This window comes from Miscanthus floridulus, chromosome 2 (genome assembly GCF_019320115.1).
Source record: "Miscanthus floridulus cultivar M001 chromosome 2, ASM1932011v1, whole genome shotgun sequence".
Taxonomy (NCBI): Eukaryota; Viridiplantae; Streptophyta; class Magnoliopsida; order Poales; family Poaceae; genus Miscanthus; species Miscanthus floridulus.
Window position 1 is genome coordinate 140,040,753 of NC_089581.1, and position 20,875 is coordinate 140,061,627.

At 42.6% G+C, this 20,875-nt stretch overlaps 1 pseudogene; it reads right to left on the bottom strand.

The window, feature by feature from the left end:
- The window catches only part of LOC136539871 (protein STRICTOSIDINE SYNTHASE-LIKE 10-like), a 29,901-nt pseudogene that overhangs the window by 1,387 nt on the left and 7,639 nt on the right, over nucleotides 1-20,875 (bottom strand).

Sequence of the window (20,875 nt, forward strand, 5' to 3'; positions counted from 1 at the left end):
ATCAAGAAATTATAGGCTTTCCCGTAAACCCATGTTGACTGTGTGTTCTCTGAACGCACTGGGTGGTTAGCCTTTGGTAAGTGGATCCGCAAGTACTTGCTTGGTACTCATATGCTCAATGCTTTTAAAATAATTCTGGATTTTCTCCTTTACAACATATAACTCAATGTCAATGTGTTTGACAACACACTTGACCTGTTGTCTTAGGAGTTAACTACTTTAAATGATTATTGTTGTTGACTACCATTGTTAAATCCGGGTACTAATTCCCTTAACCTCCTTTTGCTTGTTCCTTAAGCCTCATGTCAAGCTATACTATGGTATGCATCACTGATGACACCACAACTGTTTCTTTGGAGCTTTTTCACAATAATACTCTAACTGCGAGTGTTAGCAACTACTATGGATTTCACTACACATCTCGCCTAGACCTAACATTTGTACCCTCAACTATTTGAGAGTACTTGTTCTTTCTTACTCAACATGAGACCTATGATACTTTGCAAAATTGCAAGACATTCTCAACTCCATTCCAGTGATCTATATCTAGACTGGACTTCTACCAAAATATCCTGGATATGTAAACTACATCAGGGTAAGTTCTTACTTATACTTGTACACTCATCAAGCTTTCAACAGCTGAAGCATATGGAACCATGTTCATTTGATCGATCTCATATCGGTTCCTGGAATACTTAAAGTTCCCAAATCTATTACCCTTGACTATACGAGCAGGCGTAGGTTTACTTGCATGCATACTTTATTTTTTTAGAATCTTTTCTAAGTATGCCTTTGCGATAGTCCTAATACCCCATTTTTCTATCTCGGTGAATTTCGATTCCTAGAACCAATGACGCTTCACCAAGATCATTCACATTGAAACTTGAGGACAAAACTTCTTCTCCAATGACATATTAACATCACTACTAGTGAGTAGAATGTCATCTATTCACTGGATGTGGAAAATGAATTTTCCCTTCTTAAACTTGCACATAAACGCTATTGTCCTTCTCATTTTCTTTAAAACCCAAACTTTCTCAATGTTTCATCAACTTCAAATACTACTATCTTGTGACTTGTTTTAACCCATAAATGGATTTCTACAGGCGGCATCCTATACGTTCTTTTTCTTCCATGACAAAACCTTTGGGTTGTGCCATGTAAACGTTTTCATACAAATCCCCGTTAAGGAATGTCGTCTTTATATCCATCTGATGTATCTCTAAATCATAATGTGCCAATAACACTATTTTGATTCTAAAGAATCCTTGCATAAGACTGGAGAGAAAACTCTCATCGTAATCTATTCATCCTCTTTGCGTAAAGCTTTTTGCTACAAGTCATGCTTTATATCTTTCTATATTCCCTTTGGAGTCACATTTTGTCTTGTAGACCCATTTACAGTCTACTATTTTGGCTCCATTAGGAATTTCTTCGAAGTCCCAAATAACGTTGGTATTCATCGAATTCATTTTAACTTCCATAGCTTCTTGCCATTTAGACCAATAAACGCTTCTCATGGCTTTTTCAAATGAGTTGGGATCACCCTCCATTTGAATTGATTCACTAACATAGACTTCATAGTTATTAGAAAAATCTGGTTTACTAATTCTTTTGAGACCTTGTGGGGCCTTAGCTACTGGCACTTTTATATGGGGCTGTTGTTGCTCTTCATTGCTAAGAGACAATAGATTCTCCAAGCTCCTATATTACAAGATCCTTGGTTGTATTATTTATCTTCTTCAAAGAGCCAACAATAGGTGTTGTATAAGTTATACAACATCGACAAGTATTGAGAAATTCATTGTTTTTGAATCACTGAAGTGGGCACGCAGTCCCGCTTCTCTTCAAGTCATAGATCTCTACATACCATGCTCCCCCAGATCATCCCATCTTCTAAAAAAGATAGTGTACCTTCAAATTTCTTGTTTGGGTTTTGAAAGGACCTAGGATGCCGCCTAGAGGAGGTGAATAGGCATTTCTAAAAATTAACACCTTTAAATGTGGAAGCAATTAGAAAAGAGAGAAAACTCCAAAGTAAGAGTAATACCACCCCTCATAAGTTAGCCATAGAGTAAACAAGGTATAAATAATATATCTAGAAGCTACAACCCTGCAACACAAAGTTAGATAGAGAATAAATATTTTCAGTACTGAGCTTTAATATCGGACGTGTCCGGTATGAATATCGGACATGTCCGGTATACACGTTTTCTGCAGATCGGCCCTGAACTTGCTCCTTTTGATTTCTATCTTCAAACCAAACTACAGGCACCTATTAGAGATCACAATATACACAGAGAGCCTGCACAAGAGCTGGAGCAACACAAATATCAAATGGAATGCGAATTAAGGCATGATATTTGTTTTACCGAAGTTTGGATTCGTTCGAGTCCTACTCTCCGTCGAGGGGGCTGCGGGTGACCCAGCGAAGGTTGGCCCTAGAGGGTACCACGAAGGTCACTCTAGTCGGAGTCTTTTGTAACTTCTTTTCCTCCTTCCACTAGTTGATTCTGAGGTGGCATAATCGATCGTTACAAACTTTCCAAGGTACACCACAATCTCTTGGGTGCTCTCCGGCGACGCCTAGCTGTCTAGGACCGAAGAGTCCAAGAGTAACAAATGTGAATCATGAAGTAGACAATATGCACAAGTGCTGAAGTGGTGGCTATCTCTCTTTTTCAAATTCTCTCTTAACCCATAAATGGATTTTGCTATTTTGATCACACACTCACTAAGAGAGGGTTTAGGAGAGTTGGCAAGGCTAAAAAATGTGTATAGAAACCAGTAGAATCGGCAGCCTCCAATGGTGGAGGCTTGAGGGTATTTATAGCCCCCTTGAAAAAACTAGCCGTTTTATAGCCGTTGCCATACCGGACACGTCCGGTATGACTTATACTGCCCCAACGGTAACTAAGTTATAGTGATAATGTGAGGCATTGGTACTCCTAATGAATGCCAAAACTCCCGACCCTCAGCATATTTGAAAATCATGTAACTGAGTTAAAGTATGTGAGGTGTCGAAACCCCCGACTCATGCCGGAACTTCTGACCGTCGAAACTCCTGACTTACATCAGAACTCTCGACTCTCAAGGCATTTGAAAACTAGTCGTTGGCCTCTGGTCGTCCATGACCACCAAAGTGAACTCTCCAAGTCAGTTAAAGCACGAGACATCAGAACTCCCGACCATCGGAACTCTTGACTTATGTCGGAACTCCTGACGAACCAACCCGAGAACAATAATTTTACCATTGCTGGGCAAATACTGGACACGTCCGGTATTACCGAATCAGCAAGAAATCAGTTAGCTCTTTTGTCTCTCAAATACTCAAAACTCATATGGGTTGGCTTAAGCACTTATGAAACATTATCTATCAACATGATGCATCCTTCTTAATAGTATGACATACCTATTAAACTCAAGATTAAAGGAAAAACGAATTTATACCGTTTGAGTTGACCTCTTTTGAATTAATGTCGTCTCTTTCAATCTTCATCAAGTAAGGGTCCCAACATGTTGATATTGATCTTGTCACTTGAGCATAGCCATCTTGAGAACATGACTTGATTCCATTCATCAAATATGAATAACTCCAAATGCATCAAGTCACTTCAAACACTTTGTCCAATATAGATTTGATCCTTCACATCAATATGACCATCGTAGCTTGATTGGTACCTCAACTAAATGCAAGTACTTCCTTCTTCACCCTAGCTAGATTCTTCGGCCACCAAGCCGTCGCTTGCCCTTCACCCTTGCTTAGTACCTCAAAGCCTTTCCTTGCTATCTTCACCAACTCAAGCCATCAAGTCACATCTTGTGTTGAATCAATCATTCATTTGTATTGTTATCTTTTTTCATTTCAATTTAGCGAGCTTCAAATATGAGACTATTCCATATGCAATCCCTCATGTCTCATTAATTAATTCTTACGAGCTTGTTTTCACACAGTACATGGAAATCCCATAATAAATAAGCCTTTGCATGAATTCTATTTGTATTTTTGTCTTGTGCTTGAACTAGATTGTTTATACAACAACATATCATTTTGTCTTTCATTAAGTACCTGTGAGATAACCTATTACCTGTCCACACTTAACAAACGGGTTAGACCTTTAATCACGTTGTCATTCAATCATCCAAAACCCACTCAAGGGCTAGATGCACTTTTAATCTCCCCCTTTTTGGTGATTGATGACAACTTGATTAAAACTTACAAAAGAATATAAACATTTAAGCTTTTGGGTTCAATGATTTATGAGAGGCTCCCCCTTAATATGTGCTTATGATTAGAATTCATAAAATGACCTCAAATGTCAATTGCATATACTAAAACATATAGGAGACTCCCCCTAAATCATTGCATCCGTGAGGTGCATGTGCGACAAAGTAAAACCGTGATGCATATGACAAGATATATCACACAAAAATAAATATAAAGGCATCACATCAAATATTTTCATTCTAGCATGCATGGTCCTTATGAAAATAAATACAACACATGTATAGTCACACATAGCACTCATTTCATATTTTCTCAAGTCCACAAGCCACTAATATATAAATAAAGATCATATCTCAAGAGATATATAGATAAAGCATAAGTAAGTCTCATCTCTCACATGATACAATCTATCTCAAACTCTAGATACATCAATGAAGCTCAAAAACTGAAATGAAGCTCAAGAAACTATAGCCTGCAAGTACATGTCTTCAGGTACAAAGATAAGCAAATGAAACAAGTATCCCTGAAGCTTTAATCAGTCTCTCTCCCCCTTTGTCCATCTATCACCACAAAGGTCCAACAATGACAAACTAAGGACAAAGGGGCTTGCAAGCTGTCTTTAAAATCTATGATCACTCATCATCATCTTATCTCTACCAGCATCCTCATCATCTGAGCATGTAGCATCAGCTGGACGAGAACCACCCGCACCAGACAGGGTCATAGAAACTACCCTGTGAGATTACTCCACCAGTCTGAAAGCATACTCGTCTACAGTACTAGGATGTGGCTGAGAGTAAGTAGGCACCCGAGCCTGTAGTGGTAAAGTGTCAGGGTGCTCTAGAGCCTGCTGCTGCTGCTACTGTCACTGAAGGAACTCAGCAAACTCTGCATCATACCTGCCCTGCTATTGCTCCTCAGTCTTAGGCTCACTAGCTACCTCATCTGATAGTGGAGACCTAGGAGGATCAAGCTCAAGTCTAGAAGCAATCTGCTTCAAAGTCCGAGTATCCTTCCTCCTAGCCTCCCTCTCCTTTAGCTGGCAGGTCCGTATGTCCTTGCACAACCCAAAGATAGCACTAAACATCTTGCGAATAGGAGAAGGAGGACTACAGCGACATGAAGAAGAATGTGAAGGAGCATGTGGTAGAGGAGAAGCTCATCCAGCTGCACCACCACCTACAGGAGCATCTACCTCTGGTGCTACTGCTGCTCCTCCTGGTCCTACTAGAGGTACCCCAACCTCAGTCAAATTTGCAACAATCTTTAGGGCCTTATGTACCTTGTCATACTCAAAGGTATGCCCTGTGACCTGCTCAATCATGTGCATGATGTAGGGAGCAAAACCATAGCCCTTGAGGGGCCTCTCGCCGACACTCCTGATCTCACACCATATGAAATCAAAGATGCTAAAAGGTCATGCATCAGGTGCCATCCTGTGGAGCATAGAGTAATCTACAATGTTTCTCTTATCTCCACCATTGCAATCAATGGTCTTCCTAAACATCCTGTCCAGGTATCTATAAGTAGGGTGAAGACCTAGAACCTTCCCCACTGCTCCTCTCTCACCCCCTAGTGGGTACATATAGGCAAGCTGCTCTAGAGGCAACACCTGCTCTATGTGGATCCTATCTTTCTAAAGATCATCATCTGAGAAGCCAAGTAGAGCTACAAAAGCATCATAATCAACATTGTACCACTGGACCTTAAGCATCCAATGCATACGCCTCTTATCCTCCTCAACATACAGGGTGGCCTAGAACTAAGCTACCACCTCTATGTTCCAATCATGCTGGAACTCCGTAATCTCATAAACCCGTATATGCTCACAAATGGCAATAGCGTGATCAACGAAGGTCTTCTGCAAATCTCTGACGTACTGCTAGTCAATCCACTGAGACCTGACAATCACTGGGTTCCTAGCGAGGATCACACTGGTGTAGAAGTCCATATGAAAGGCTATCTGAAATCGATGATCAAACTAAATCCTCGACAAGCCCCTTGGATCAATTCTTCTTTCATCTTTGGCCCTTCTGGTCATGCCTTTCCCTCGATTGTCAACTCTAGAAACATAAGAGGGTACACTGGGTGGATGTGGCTCAAGTAAACCATAGTGCATACCCTAACCTAGCTGGTGCTGAGCTAGAGGTACTGCCTGCTCCTCCTCAATCTCTTGCTCATCATCTGAGCTGCCACCATCTAAACCTCTGTCAGTGCTCTTCCTCTTTCTTGTACTAGGCTTCACTCTATACTCCTCTATATCTGTGTTAGAGGAAGAACTACTGTCTCCCTCTATGCATTGTGGAGCACCTCTAGTAGCCCTGGAGAGTCCTCTGCTGCATCCCTGCTCCTACTGACTATATCTGAGATGCATTTCCTATCCTGCCTTCTTGTATTTCTCCAAAGCTGGATCATGCCTATGCTTAGACCTAGGCTCCTGTCTTCCACGCATAGCTGCTATCCTATATCTAAATATTTGTAAGGAATTTTAGATACATGCCCAAACGATAGCTTATTTTAGTTGATATATAGAAATAAGAATAATTGTCCCATGCTTTGTAATCACCTCAACCAAACTAGGTCAAAAGGTTCACAAAACACAATAGACAATTAAACTTAGTCCTAAGAATCAACCACTAAGAAGATTGAAACAAGGGAGCAAAATCTGCTCTGCTGTCCTATACCGGACACGTCCGATATGAGCGGACAGCAACCCTAACCGGGGTCCTTGGCTCAATCTTCAACCAATCCAATCCAAACTCTAGGCATTGCTTCTAGATAGATAATGTAGTATCTCTACCAAAGGGATTTCAAGATCATGCCCTAACCGCTTAGATCGGATGAGGTCCGGGATTAGGGTACCTTGAGAGAGTGAATGAAGATACGTTTGGAAATCCAAGTCCTAGAGCCTTTGATCTTGATGCAAATCTTCTCCGATCCAATCTCCCTCTCTTCCTTTTCATGGTGGAAACTTGAAATCGCCAATGAAGATTGAGGAGAGGCGGCTGGGTTGGCTAGAAGATGAAAAACCTAACTTGGCCGAAGGGGGTACCGGCTATTTTTATAATCCCACTCATACCGTACCGGACATGTCCGGTATTTGCGGGATGGCTGTTCTTTTTCCAAATTTTTATTCACTTAATTCCAATCTCCTTCTCTATCATTTCTTGATCCAAAAACATGTATGTCCTTGATCCAAATAAGGTGTAAATACTTTTCTTATCCAAATGTCATGAGTAACACTTCTCTTTTCCAAATATTTGGCATATATAGATTTTGATTACTTAAGAGAGATATTGTGAGACATAGTAGATTGTGGACTTAAGAAAGCCATGTCATGTGTAATTAGCCAATCACACAATCAAGGGGAGCTATAATTATCACATGACAAGGCTAGATCACAAAGACCAAGATTCAAATAGTTTTTCAAATTCACACCACCTACACATGCTAGTTATGGGTTTTGAAAAACATCTCTCCTATGTCACACAAATGCACATTCTAACATATAAAGGGCCTTAGATGCACTTACAATGCATGTATGTAAAGACATACCTTTGCCTTGAGCCCACAAGAATACCACTAAGAAGATACATAGCATGATAATCTTTATGTTGACCTTAATTGCCAAATAATCATGCTAGATACATTTTTATTCAAAGGACAACAAAGAATGCTAGATAAATTTGTTAGCCACAAAGGTGCAAAATAGAAACTGAGCTCCCCTAAATAAGTGCTTTAAGTAATTTGAATAACTTTCAACTAGCACTTTATTCTATTAAGAATATGGGAGTCAATTTTCTATTTTGAACCATAACCAAATAATTTGCCATATTTAAATTTGAGTTCAAGAGATGCTAACAATCCACTTAGATTTGATAAACCACAAGCTTCTGAGTAAATTGAGGATATATGAAAATATATGGATCAAAGACTCAGTTGTAATCCTATTAGTGTTCTAGTTCCTGCAATACCGGACACGTCTGGAATACGCAAAATAGAAACACTTGCTTTCTGTCCCTATCCATACCGGACACGTCCGATAGTAATACTGGACACGTCTAATAGGTGTAGGACAGAAGCAAATAACCCACCGCTTGTGATTCTTCATTTTAGCGATAGTATTTATTTTATGCCCTGCATGTCAACAAATAAATTGCTCCACTAGAGAGCCATTAAAAGCATCATATGGCAAAATAAAATACTTTTCAATTAGCCACTTTCAATATTTCACAAATATGCCTATTTGTGAACTATTGAACACAAAATGAACAAGGTGGCTATCCTATAAGGTTTAGGTACTTGTTACCAATGGTGAGGATGAAATATATGATATATTCATTGAATTATCTTTGGGTCAACCATATAAGAGATTATGATAAGAATTGGTTGATAGATTAAGTGAATATTATCAAATTGCTTGCTCAACCACCCCGAAGCATTCATCTCTTTACCAAGTACCTACATCATTAACCTAAGCACACTTTGGTACCCAACTCTTGTTGGATCCTTTTCGGTTAGTCAACAAGTGCTTAGGCACCCAAATGGCTTTAGCACTAGTTTGTGGTGAACACATCACCTTGCTAGTGCTAACTCTATTTGTGGTCTTCCTAAGCTTATCATTATAACCAAATGTGTTTGGCTTAGGAGTGTTACCATTTGGGCATTCATAGCTTAGATGCCCCTTTCTTCTACAAGCATAGCACAAGCAACCTTTGTTTGCTCTATGCTTGCTTTGCTTGTATGGACATCTATCAACCTTGTGGCCCATCTCATTGCATCCATAGCATCTTCTTGTTGCAACTTGGGCTTCCTTTCTTGCCTCTTTGTACATTTGGCATTTCATGGTAGGATGCCCTAATTTCTTGCTCATGAGACAAGTGCTTTGTCCATCACTTTTCTTTTGGTTGGCCAACTTGTTTGAGGCCTTTTGTTCGGCCACTTCACACTTGTTGGCCCAACTCTTATATGGACACATGGCCCACTCATGTCCATATAATCCACAACCATAGCATAACCTTTTTCCATATTTCTTGCTCTTGGTTGTGTTGGCCTTACTTGAAATGTGATTCTTTTGTTGGGTTTTGGAGGAAGCAAGATTTGAACCCTTCTCAAGCTTCTTCACCATATTATCACGGTTATCTTGAGAAGGTTGTGCTTTCTCCTTACCCTTCAACCGAATCACATCTTTCTTTAATCTTTTCAGCTCTTCTTTGAGCTCTATGTTTTCTATGAGATTTAGCTCAATCGAAGATTGGCTTGCTTGGGGAGCACACTCATTAGTACAAGAAATATTTAATTGGGATGGTGTACTAGTGAGTGAATGTGTAAGAGGTTGAGAAAATTTTACCGATGTCATCACAACCTCATGAGCTACCTCAAGCATGATGCTTGATTCTACTACTTCCTCATGAGAGCACTTTAGATGAACATAGTTTGCTTGTAGCACATTATACTTGCTTGATAGTTCATCTAGCCTTGCCTTGAGCTCAAAGTTTTCCTTCTCTAGTTGTGAAATACTAGAAGAGGAGTTAGTAACTAAAGCATGCTCAATTGATAATTTTTCATACCTTTCACTTAGAGCCTTTAGTTCTTTCATCTTAGAGATGAGAAACAATTCTTGCTTTTGAAGTGATTGCTCTTGCTTCTCAATCTCTTCTTCAAGCTCATCATTCTTTTCAACTATCTTCATGATGATGAACTTGTCTTTGCGGTTGAGATGATCAAGGTTGTAGTTGTCTTCAACTTCAACATCACTCTTATCTTGATCATCTACTTGTGCTTTCTCCTTTTCTTGATCTTTCTTGTTACTCCTTTTCTTGCTTTTCTTGGCCATGAGACACAAGTGATGAGTATCATAAGATACTAAGGTTGACTCATCACTTGGTCGCCACCAGGCTTGAGCATCGTTGCAAACAGCTACTTGCTGTTCTGCTGCTTCGGCCATACCAGACACGTTTGGTATGTGTAGGCAGACAGCAAGTCATGCGTTGCTTGCACTTCTTGCTCTGGCTCGGCGCTCTTGAGGTCTTGTGAGGCTTCTTCACTGCATGAAGACACAATGGACATACTTTCCATTGACTCGATCTCAAGTGCAACATCACATTTGGATTTTCTGTATAAATCAAAAAGTCTAGTCCAAATAAGATGAGCACTCTCCGGAGGTGGTTGTCCATTAAAGATTGCCTCATCTTGAACCTCTACACTTAATGTACTCAAAATGACATTAATAGCTTGAGCATTGAGTTGCACACATATCTCTTCCTCTTTTGATAAATTTTTGTAGTTGCTTCAATTAACTATAGGAAGAGTTATGCTTGCATCCACAATATGCTCAACAAGAGGACTAATATCCCTAAAAGCATTGAGTACATGAATTGACCAAGGTAGAAAGTTTGAACCATCATTTTGGAGAAGCACCGGCTCCAACTCGATAGGCGTCGATATCCTTTTCCCATGGCGGTGAAGCTTTAGGTGAGAACCCCACTCTGATACAAATTGAAAGGACCTAGGATGCCGCCTAGATGGGGGGTGAATAGGTGTTTCTAAAAATCAACACCTTTAAATGCGGAAATAATTAGAAAAGGGAGTTTCTAAATTAGAAACTCCAAATTAAGAGTAATACCACCCCTCACAAGTTAGCCACAGAGTAAACAAGATATAAATAATATATCTAGAAGCTACAACCCTGCAACACAAAGTTAGAACAAAGAATAAATATTTTCAGTACTGAGCTTTAATATCGGACGTGTCCGGTATGAATACTGGACGTGTCCAATATACATGATTTCTGTAGATCAGCCCCGAACTTGCTCCTTTCGATTTCTATCTTCAAACTAAACTGTAGGCACCTACTAGAGATCACAATATACACAGAGAGCCTGCACAAGAGCTGGAGCAACACAAATATCAAATGAAATACGAATTGAGACACGCTATTTGTTTTACCAAAGTTCAGACTCGTTCGAGTCCTACTCTGCGTTGAGGGGTTGTGGGCGACCTAGCGAAGGTCAGCCCTAGAGGGTACTATGAAGGTCACTCTAGCCGGAGTCTTTTCCAACTCCTTTTCCTCCTTGTCACACCCAATTTTAAGGATAAAATTGGATGCACAAAACTCGTGTGTGCCCAGGAAACAATCACACACACAAGCTGACAAATTACAATAGTATCATCATGGTGTCCCATACATCAGAGTTATAATAAAACTTAGTCTTATACATCACAGCGGAATAATAAAAATATAGTAAATCTCTCGTGGCCGTCATCACAGGGAAGGTCAACTGGTTGACCACAAGCCTAATAATCCTCTGGGAAATCCTTATACCCGTTGTCATCTGTTACCCATCCGGGATTTTTATCCAAGTAAAGAAAATAAACAAGTGTAAGTACATTCCGTACTTAGCAAGCTAACATGGGGTTATGAAGCTCAAAAAGGATAGACTCTGGTTTACTGCAGTTAGCATTTTTAATTGGTCAAACTTTTATTCTCAAGTATTATCAAGATATGCTTAAGCTCCCATTTAATTCCCATAAGAACAATATCAAGGTCAGGTGTACCATATATCATCGTTGTACAACTTTAAATGATCATCAACAATTAAACAGTTATTCTGTGAGTTTTCTGGGCCGCTTGTAACCGTGAGCACGGCTGTTATAACAGTTTGTTACCCTCTGCAGAGGTGGTGCACATTCACCGCGAGTCGTGATCCCCATATGCCCGGGTTAATTACTCCCATGTCACTACCAAGGTGAACGGGCAGGGTACTCTATGAAGCCATTTCATAGGTTTCCCTAACAGGTTAGGGCCGCTAGGTTTCCTTGGCAGGCAGATGTAGGGACCCCCCTTTCCTATGGCACAAATCCATCGCGGCTATACTCATAGGAACAGAGGCAGCCCTATACCCAAAGTGGCAAGCCCCATTTGCGCCAAAAAGGTAACCTCTAACCAGCTAGGAAAGGTCCTATTACTGAGCTAAAGTCAGAGCCATATGACTCTCCCGGTTGCACTGTCAGTCCCAGCTTTTGCCGACAGATAAGTCCTTATGGAGGGCCAGGGAGCAACATGAACAAAGGTCATTTGCACTTTCGCCCTATGGAACAGTTGTTATAATTCATGTTACTCTCTTTGTTCCATAGTATCATTCATCAATATGTATGTCAAGTTCAGGTAGAGCACTAGCAATCTACCCATATGCATTTAACCCATAGGAGACAAGGAACAGGATAACAATCACTAGGATGTCCTTACGGGTATCAAAATTAGACACATGCACATGAGTAATTGATTACAGTGAAATAGGACATCAAGGAAGACCCATGTTATACTTGCCTTGGTTCACAAACTCGGGCTGGTCCTGCTGGTCGTCGAAGAGTTCTTGGTCTCCAACGTTTTCCTCACCGTCTGAACGCGACCAACACGGCAACATACAACATTCCAAAAGCATTCATGCAAAGCAAACATTCCTATCATTAGAACAGTACACCAACAGTATTGAAATCAAGATAAAATGTTTGTAAAACTATCTACGTTTCGCTACGATCACGTCAATGCGAAGTTCACGAAAAACAGAGCTAAAATGCGAGAGTTATGATTAAAACGGGTTTTCCTATAGCCCTATATTTAATTAATTCTAATCATGAAATTAAAAAGTTCCAAACTTGTCTAACAGTAGCTCCAACATGTAGCTTATGAAATTACTGAAACTAACGCGATTTGAATGGATCAATTCGGAGTTAAAACGACAATTTTATAAGCGAAACAGTTCGAATGGCATTTCTGTAAATACTGAAAGCGTACTTTTGACTTAAACAGTGAACTTTACGCTTTCGAAACGAGAATGCGTACTCGAGGAAATACGCCTTGGATTGCGGGTTCAATTCGGTGAAACTAGGAGGGCTCTTTAGCAAATCTACCCGCGAAGGGGTATCTTCAATTCCTGGCCGTTGATCACGCAAGGGACGGCTAGGATCGGCCTGGGGGGGTTCAGCCGGCCGGAACAGTAACACCGGCGAGGCTAGCCATGGCTGGCGGCTTGGAACACGCCGGCGAGCTCGGTTAGGGGGGCTAGGGTCCACCAAACTGGGAACCGAGGGCACCCGAGAGCTCGGGGGGAAGAAGGGGGTCGCGCACAGGTCGAGAAGACGGCCGGAGGGGAAAGCCGGGGCGCGGGCGCCATGGTCGGCGGCATGGAGCTCACGGCGCTCGCGGATTGGGCGCTAAAAGCCACGAAACGCGAAATAAAACGCATGGGGAGAGAGAGGGGACCACGGTGAAGCTCACATCGGGGAAGGATGGAGTCGACGGTGGCTCGGGGAAGACGGCGACGCGGACGGCGGACGGCAATCCTCGGAGCTCCTCCGTGCGGCAGTTGCGGCCGGGAATGAGGCGAAAATGGAGCAGGGGCAGCAGGGGGCATGCGAGGGGGGGCTCGGCTGCCTTTTTAATGAGGCCGAGGGATGGGGAGGATGCTCCCACGACACGCGTCGTGGCGGCGGTTGCTGCAGCGCCAGGCGCGGGCGGTTGCCGAAGGAAGGGGGCGGAGCTGATGCGTGGGGCCGTGCGGTCAGCGACTGGGCGCGGGGCGAAGGCGCGCGGCGACGGCAGTTGCCCGAGCTGGGCTGGCGGGGCTGACGCAGCCATTGCTGGGCCAAGCGTAGCTGGGCCGGCATGGAGCGCGTGGCTGGGCTGCTGGCGCGAAGCTGGGCCGAGCGGGAAAAGGGGGAGGCGAGCTGGGCTGGGGCTGGTGCTGGGCCACGGAAAGAAAGGCCTGCGGGCCTAAACCGAGGAAGGGAGGGAATGGAAGGAAATTTCCTTTTTCTTTTTATAAATAAAATTTTCAAACTCATTTTCAAAAGATTTTTAAAATCTTTTAGCATTTGAACAAAACCACCCGTCACAGAAATGAATACGCAATAGCATGAATGCATCAACATGTTTCTATTCTTGTATTTTCTTTTAATTTCATAAAAGAAATATTATTTCCTAATCTGAATTGCACATATAATTGCATATTTAAATCAAATTTACTATTTTAAATAGAATTCAAATTTTAGGGTGTTACAATTCTACCCCCCTTAAGATGAATCTCGTCCTCGAGATTCGGGTGATTGCTTACTCAAACAGTTAGGGATAAGTCTTTCTAGATCCTCTTCTCTTTCCCAAGTAGCCTCATCCTCTGTATACCGATTCCACTGTACCTTGCACATCTTTACTGTTCGGCTTCTCGTAACTCTTTCGGCAGTTTCCAAGATCTTTATCGGATACTCTTCATAAGTAAGATCTTCCTTGACAACAAGTTCTTCCAAAGGAATTTGTTCTTCTGGTACCCTCAGACACTTTTTCAACTGGGAAACATGGAACACGTCGTGCACACCGGACAAGCTCTCAGGCAATTCCAACTGATAAGCTACTTCTCCACGTCTCTCTAGGATCTTAAAAGGTCCTATATACCTTGGGGCTAACTTTCCCTTCATATTGAATCTTCTCACACTCCTCATTGGTGACACTTTCAGGTACACATAATCACCAATCTCGAAAGTCAGCTCTCTTCTGCGGGTATCAGCGTAACTCTTCTGTCGAGACTGAGCCACTCTCAAATTGTCTCTAATCATTCTTACTTGTTCTTCCGCGTCTCTAAGGACATCGGGACCAAACACTTGGGTTTCTCCAGTCTGATTCCAGAACAAAGGCGTTCTACACTTACGTCCATACAACGCCTCGAAAGGTGCCATCTTGAGGCTCTTTTGATAACTGTTGTTGTATGAGAACTCTGCGTAAGGCAGACTCTTATCCCAACTATCACCATACTGAAGTGCACAGGCTCTCAACATATCTTCCAAAATCTGGTTGATCCTTTCAGTCTGTCCATCGGTTTGCGGGTGGTAAGCAGAACTGAAATTCAACTTTGTTCCCAAAGATCTATGTACTTTATGCCAGAATTGTGATGTAAATTGGGTGCCTCTATCCGACACAATTTTCTTGGGAACACCATGTAAGCACACTATTCGTTCCATGTATAACTCTGCTAATCTTGCACCATTATAAGTAGTCTTGACTGGTAAAAAGTGAGCGACCTTGGTGAGTCGATCCACTATTACCCATATTGAATCATAACCTCTTTGAGTGCGGGGTAATCCTACAATAAAATCCATGCCAACTTCTTCCCATTTCCATTCAGGGATCTTCATTGGTTGTAGTAACCCTGCAGGTCTTTGATGCTCAGCTTTCACTCTTTGACAAGTGTCACACAAAGCCACATATTCTGCCACATCTCTCTTCAAACCATACCACCAATACTTTTCTTTGAGATCCAAGTACATCTTGGTACTTCGGGATGTATAGAATAAGCAGACTCATGGGCCTCTTGCAGAATTGCGTCTCGGATAACTTTCACTTCCGGTACACATATCCTCTTCCCGAACCAAAGAGTTCCATTCTCATCCATTCTGAATCCGGGTGCCTTTCCAAGCACTACATTCTCTGCTATCTCTTTAAGTTTTTCATCCTCCAATTGACCTTTGCGTATCTCCTGCTCCAGTGTAGGCTCTATTACCAATTCCATTGCATTAGTGACCAGGCTCAAGTTGAGATACTCCATTTCAGCACACAACTCTGCTGACATAGGTGTTGTCTGAATACCATTGGCATAGCTCTTTCTGCTAAGTGCATCAGCTACGACGTTTGCCTTTCCCGGGTGATAATGCACTTCCAATTCATAGTCTTTGATCAATTCCAACCAACGACGTTGTCTTAGATTCAGATCTGATTGGGTGAAGATATACTTCAAACTCTTATGATCAGTATAGATATCACTCTTATGTCCAATCAGATAATGTCTCCAGATTTTCAAAGCATGAACCACAGCTGCCAATTCCAAGTCATGAGTAGGATAATTCAACTCATGCTTCCTTAGTTGTCTAGATGCATATGCAACCACTCTTCCTTCTTGCATAAGCACACATCCGAGACCCAAACAGGATGCATCACAATATATAGAGAAGTTCTTGTTTAAATCGGGCAAAATTAATACTGGAGCTGTAGTCAATCTCTTCTTTAGCTCTTCAAAGTTTGCCTGGCATTTATCCGACCATACATACTTAGCATTCTTTTCCAACAAAGCTGTCATAGGCTTGGCTAGCTTGGAAAAGCCTTCAATGAACCTTCGGTAATAACCAGCCAATCCCAAAAAGCTACGAATCTCACTTACAGTAGTTGGTGGTTTCCAATTCAGTACATCTTGCACTTTGCCTGGATCCACTGCTATACCACCATTGGAGACAACATGACCCAGAAAAGAGACTTCCTTTAACCAAAACTCACACTTGCTCCGCTTAGCGTACAACTTATGCTCTCTAAGCTTTTGCAAGACCATCCTTATGTGTTCCGCATGTTCTTCTTCAGTCTTGGAGAATATTAGTATGTCATCTATGAACACTACCACAAATTTATCCAGAAACTCCATGAACACCTTATTCATCAAATACATGAAGTATGCAGGTGCATTGGTCAATCCAAAAGACATAACGGTGTACTCATATAATCCATACCGTGTAGTGAATGCTGTCTTGGGTATATCCGAGTTCCGAATCTTAAGCTGATGATAACCAGATCGGAGATCAATCTTGGAGAACACATGAGCTCCTCTCAACTGATCAAACAAATCATCTATCCTAGGCAAAGGGTATTTATTCTTGATGGTAACCTCATTAAGTGAGCGGTAATCCACACACATCCGTTGACTACCATCCTTCTTATCCACAAAGATCACAGGTGCCCCCCACGGGGAAGAACTGGGGCGTATGAAACCTTTTTCTTGCAACTCTTTTAGTTGTTTCTTAAGCTCTTCTAATTCATTAACTCCCATTCTATATGGACGTTTAGCTATTGGTGCAGTTCCAGGTAATAATTCAATAATGAATTCAATGTCTCGGTCAGGTGGCATACCTGGCAAGTCATCGGGGAAGACATCCGGGAATTCCTCCACGACACGATCTTGTTCATTGAGTTTCACCATCTAGCTGATTCACTGTGGCTGTAGGCTGAGCTTGCACTACTACTTCTACACAGATTCTATCGCCATTGAGTGATGTCACAACCACAGATTTCTCCTGACACTGAATCACTGCCCGGTGTTGTTTCATCCAATCCATTCCCAGGATAAGGTCAATTCCCGCTGTTCTCAACACAATAGGCTTCACCTTGAAGTCTACCCCCCTTAAGGAATATGCTAGTTGAGGGGCTCCAATAAGAAGCGGGCATACTACCTCCCGGGGAATTCACTAGTATCGGGTTTTTCATGGCACACAAAGGTATGCTATGCATTCTAACAAAAGCTTGGGAGATAAAAGAATGCGAAGCACCAGAATCAAAAAGTACGGTAGCAGAAATAGAGTTGACACTGAACGTACCCAACATGACCTCAGGCGTCTCCTGAGCCGCATCAGATGACACATAGTTCACCTTCACTGTGAGAGGTGGTCGGGCGTTGAACTTCTGATTGTTGGCCTGGTTCTGAGGTGCTTGTTGGTTCTGCTTCTTAGGGCACTGATGAGCATAGTGCCCTACTTCTCCACATCGGTAACAGGCATTGGGATTGTTGGGTGCAGCACTCTTCACAGGAGCATTGTTAGTCACTCCCTGGCGTGTTGCAGGATTGCTAGTCTGTTGCGGAGGACGCTGATTTCCAAACTGTTGCTGATACTGAGGGCGTTGCTGGAACTGGTTCCGCTGAGGATACTGACCACGGTTTCCCTGATGAGTTGGTCCTTGATTCCTCTGCTGGAAACCTTGCTGGGGATAAGCACGTGGGCGAGTGTTGCTTCCAGAAGCTTGCCCTTGGAGCCTTCTCTTCTTAGCTTCCATCTCCTTGCGCTTATCATCAATCACGATTGCGCGATTCACCAAAGACTGGAAGTTAGGATAAGTATTAGACATCAGCTGGAGCTGCAGTCCATCATAGAGTCCCTTGAGGAAACGGCGTTGCTTATCCTTGTCATCTGCCACATCATTAGGAGCGTAGCGAGATAGTTGTGCGAACTTGTCCCGATATTCCGCCACAGTCATTGATCCTTGCTTGAGAGATCTGAATTCTTCCTGCTTCAGTTCCACTAGTCCATCAGGAATATGGTATGATCTGAAACTGTCCTTAAATTCCTGCCAAGTGATATCAGGAGCATTGTTGGGACGTCCAAACTGGAATGATTCCCACCAATCCTGAGCAGCTCCTTGGAGTTGTCCGGAAGCGTACAACACCTTCTCCAGGTCGTTGCATTGTGCTATGTTCAGTTGTTTCTCCACAGCACGCAACCAATCATCGGCCTCCATAGGGTCTGTGGCATGTGTGAACACCGGTGGACGACCTTTCATAAACTCTCCACGCTTATCTCTAACCTGGACAGGCGGTGGACCTCTTGCAGGTTCATTGTCCAAGCGCTGCATCATAGCTTGCATCAGCTGCGCTTGCATTCCCAATATCTGCTCCATGGTCACAGGTGGCGGTGGTGGATTCATAAGAGCATCACGCCCACGACCACGGCCTCTGCCTCTTCCTCCTCTTGCGGCCATCTGTTTTCCAACAAATGTGCAAAATTTAGAGATTTTTCCAATTATAGAGAGCTTGCAAGAGATAAGAAACAATGCTGAAAATTTTCTGGGCAAGATTCAAATTCAGCAGTTCAGTAAAACTGTTATAACTCAAGTTTCCGAGATCCAACAGAGGTGCACCAAGATTCGTTAGAAAGCTTAGGACATCAGCTACAACTTTCATTTAGACCACTTTTACAGATTCGAACTCACACATAGCCAAAAATAGAGCTAAACCGAATACTGTTCTGAGTTCCAGACAGCGCAGGAACATCAACTTGTGCCAATTAGATCTCCCAAACCTGAATAGCTATTGACATGATTCCAAAGACACTTGAAAGATACAGAGGTCTAGTTATCTCCACAAAAATTTCAGAATTTTTATCATCCCAGATTTCGAGTTACCAGATAAAGAACACAGGCTGCTCCAGAAATCAGCACAGCAGAGATAAGATAAAATGATACTTCAGCATTAAGATTTCATTCTAAATTTAAAGTTCCAATCTAAGGAAGTTGTGGACATGCCCACAAACTTCCAGCAATCAAGCAAAATACCAACTCAACCAAGTTCACAAATCAAACATCTAATCAACCAAGTTCACAAGACCAACAAGACTAAATAAGGACACGAACTAACGACGTGATAATCTAGATCAAGGCACCTAACACCTATGGAGCGGTGTTAATCATGGTGAAGGAACGGCGCTTCTTCTTGTAGATGGAAGGCTGTCCCAGCTGTGCTCGAAGTTCATCCACTTGTTTCTGAAGACGTCTCTGCGCCCTCTGAGATGCACGTAGTTCTCCTTTGACCTCATCATCCACTCCCTGCATAGCGTGGACATGCTGCACCGTTGCCTCCAAAGTGGGGTCATTCTCTGGTGGAGCCAAAACCTGCCAAACACCCTCATGATCATTTCGAGGAAGGAACCTGAAACGATCCTCCCTCATGGCCTCGAAGCGACGACCATGGTAGTGGATGTAGGCATTCTGTGCTGCATCCTCCATGCCATCCAAAGCATGGGCTCTCCTGGCAGGGGCACTGTGGACAGTCTCCACCTCATGTCCATTGATGATATCATTCCATGCGGTGACCACCAGCTCTACCTTCCAGAAGGTAGCCTCCAGTGGGTGCTTGTACTCGGCGCAGTGGTAGCTGATGGAGGCGTGCAAGTCGGGGAAGTAGTCGTCCAGCACGTGGGTGAGGAGAGTGTGGTAGTAGGCTGTCTCTGGAGCTGGCTTGAAGTAGTACTTGCACTTCCAGCCAATCTCCTCGTCCTCCACGGGGGCAGCTGGGACGGGTGCAGGTGTAGGGGAAGTAGCCGTCGACTCCTCAGGTGTAGCTACCACAGGATAGACGGGCACGGCGACTGGTGTAGGAGTAGGTGTAGGCATCGGTGTAGCCATCTCCTCGTCGTCGGAGATGATCACAATCTCCCTCTCCGCCGGTGGGGCACGCGGGGTGAACATGGCACGATAGCCTGCTGTGCTGAGTCGAGCAGTCTTCGGATTATGAGACATCTATAGATTTAAAGTGAGATAGAAATTAGAATCAACAATTTTAAATAATAGATTAAGGTATGAAAAGCATAAATGTTTTAATAAAATAACAAGAATAAGTCAGTAAGCAAGAAACCAGAGGAGCAAAGCTGCTAAAACGACCATTTTCTAATCTAGGCTTGCGTCCTACAGTCAACACGGCTCTGATACCAATTTGTCACACCCAATTTTAAGGATAAAATTGAATGCACAAAACTCGTGTGTGCCCAGGAAATCAATCACACACACAAGCTGACAAATTACAATAGTATCATCACGGTGTCTCATACATCAGAGTTATAATAAAACTTAGTCTTATACATCACAGCGGAATAATAAAAAGATAATAAACTCTCATGGCCGTCATCACAGGGAAGGTCAACTGGTTGACCACAAGCCTAATAATCCTCCGGGAAATCCTCATACCCGTTGTCATCTGTTACCCATCCGGGATTTTTATCCAAGTAAAGAAAATAAACAAGTGTAAGTACATTCCGTACTTAGCAAGCTAACATGGGGTTATGAAGCTC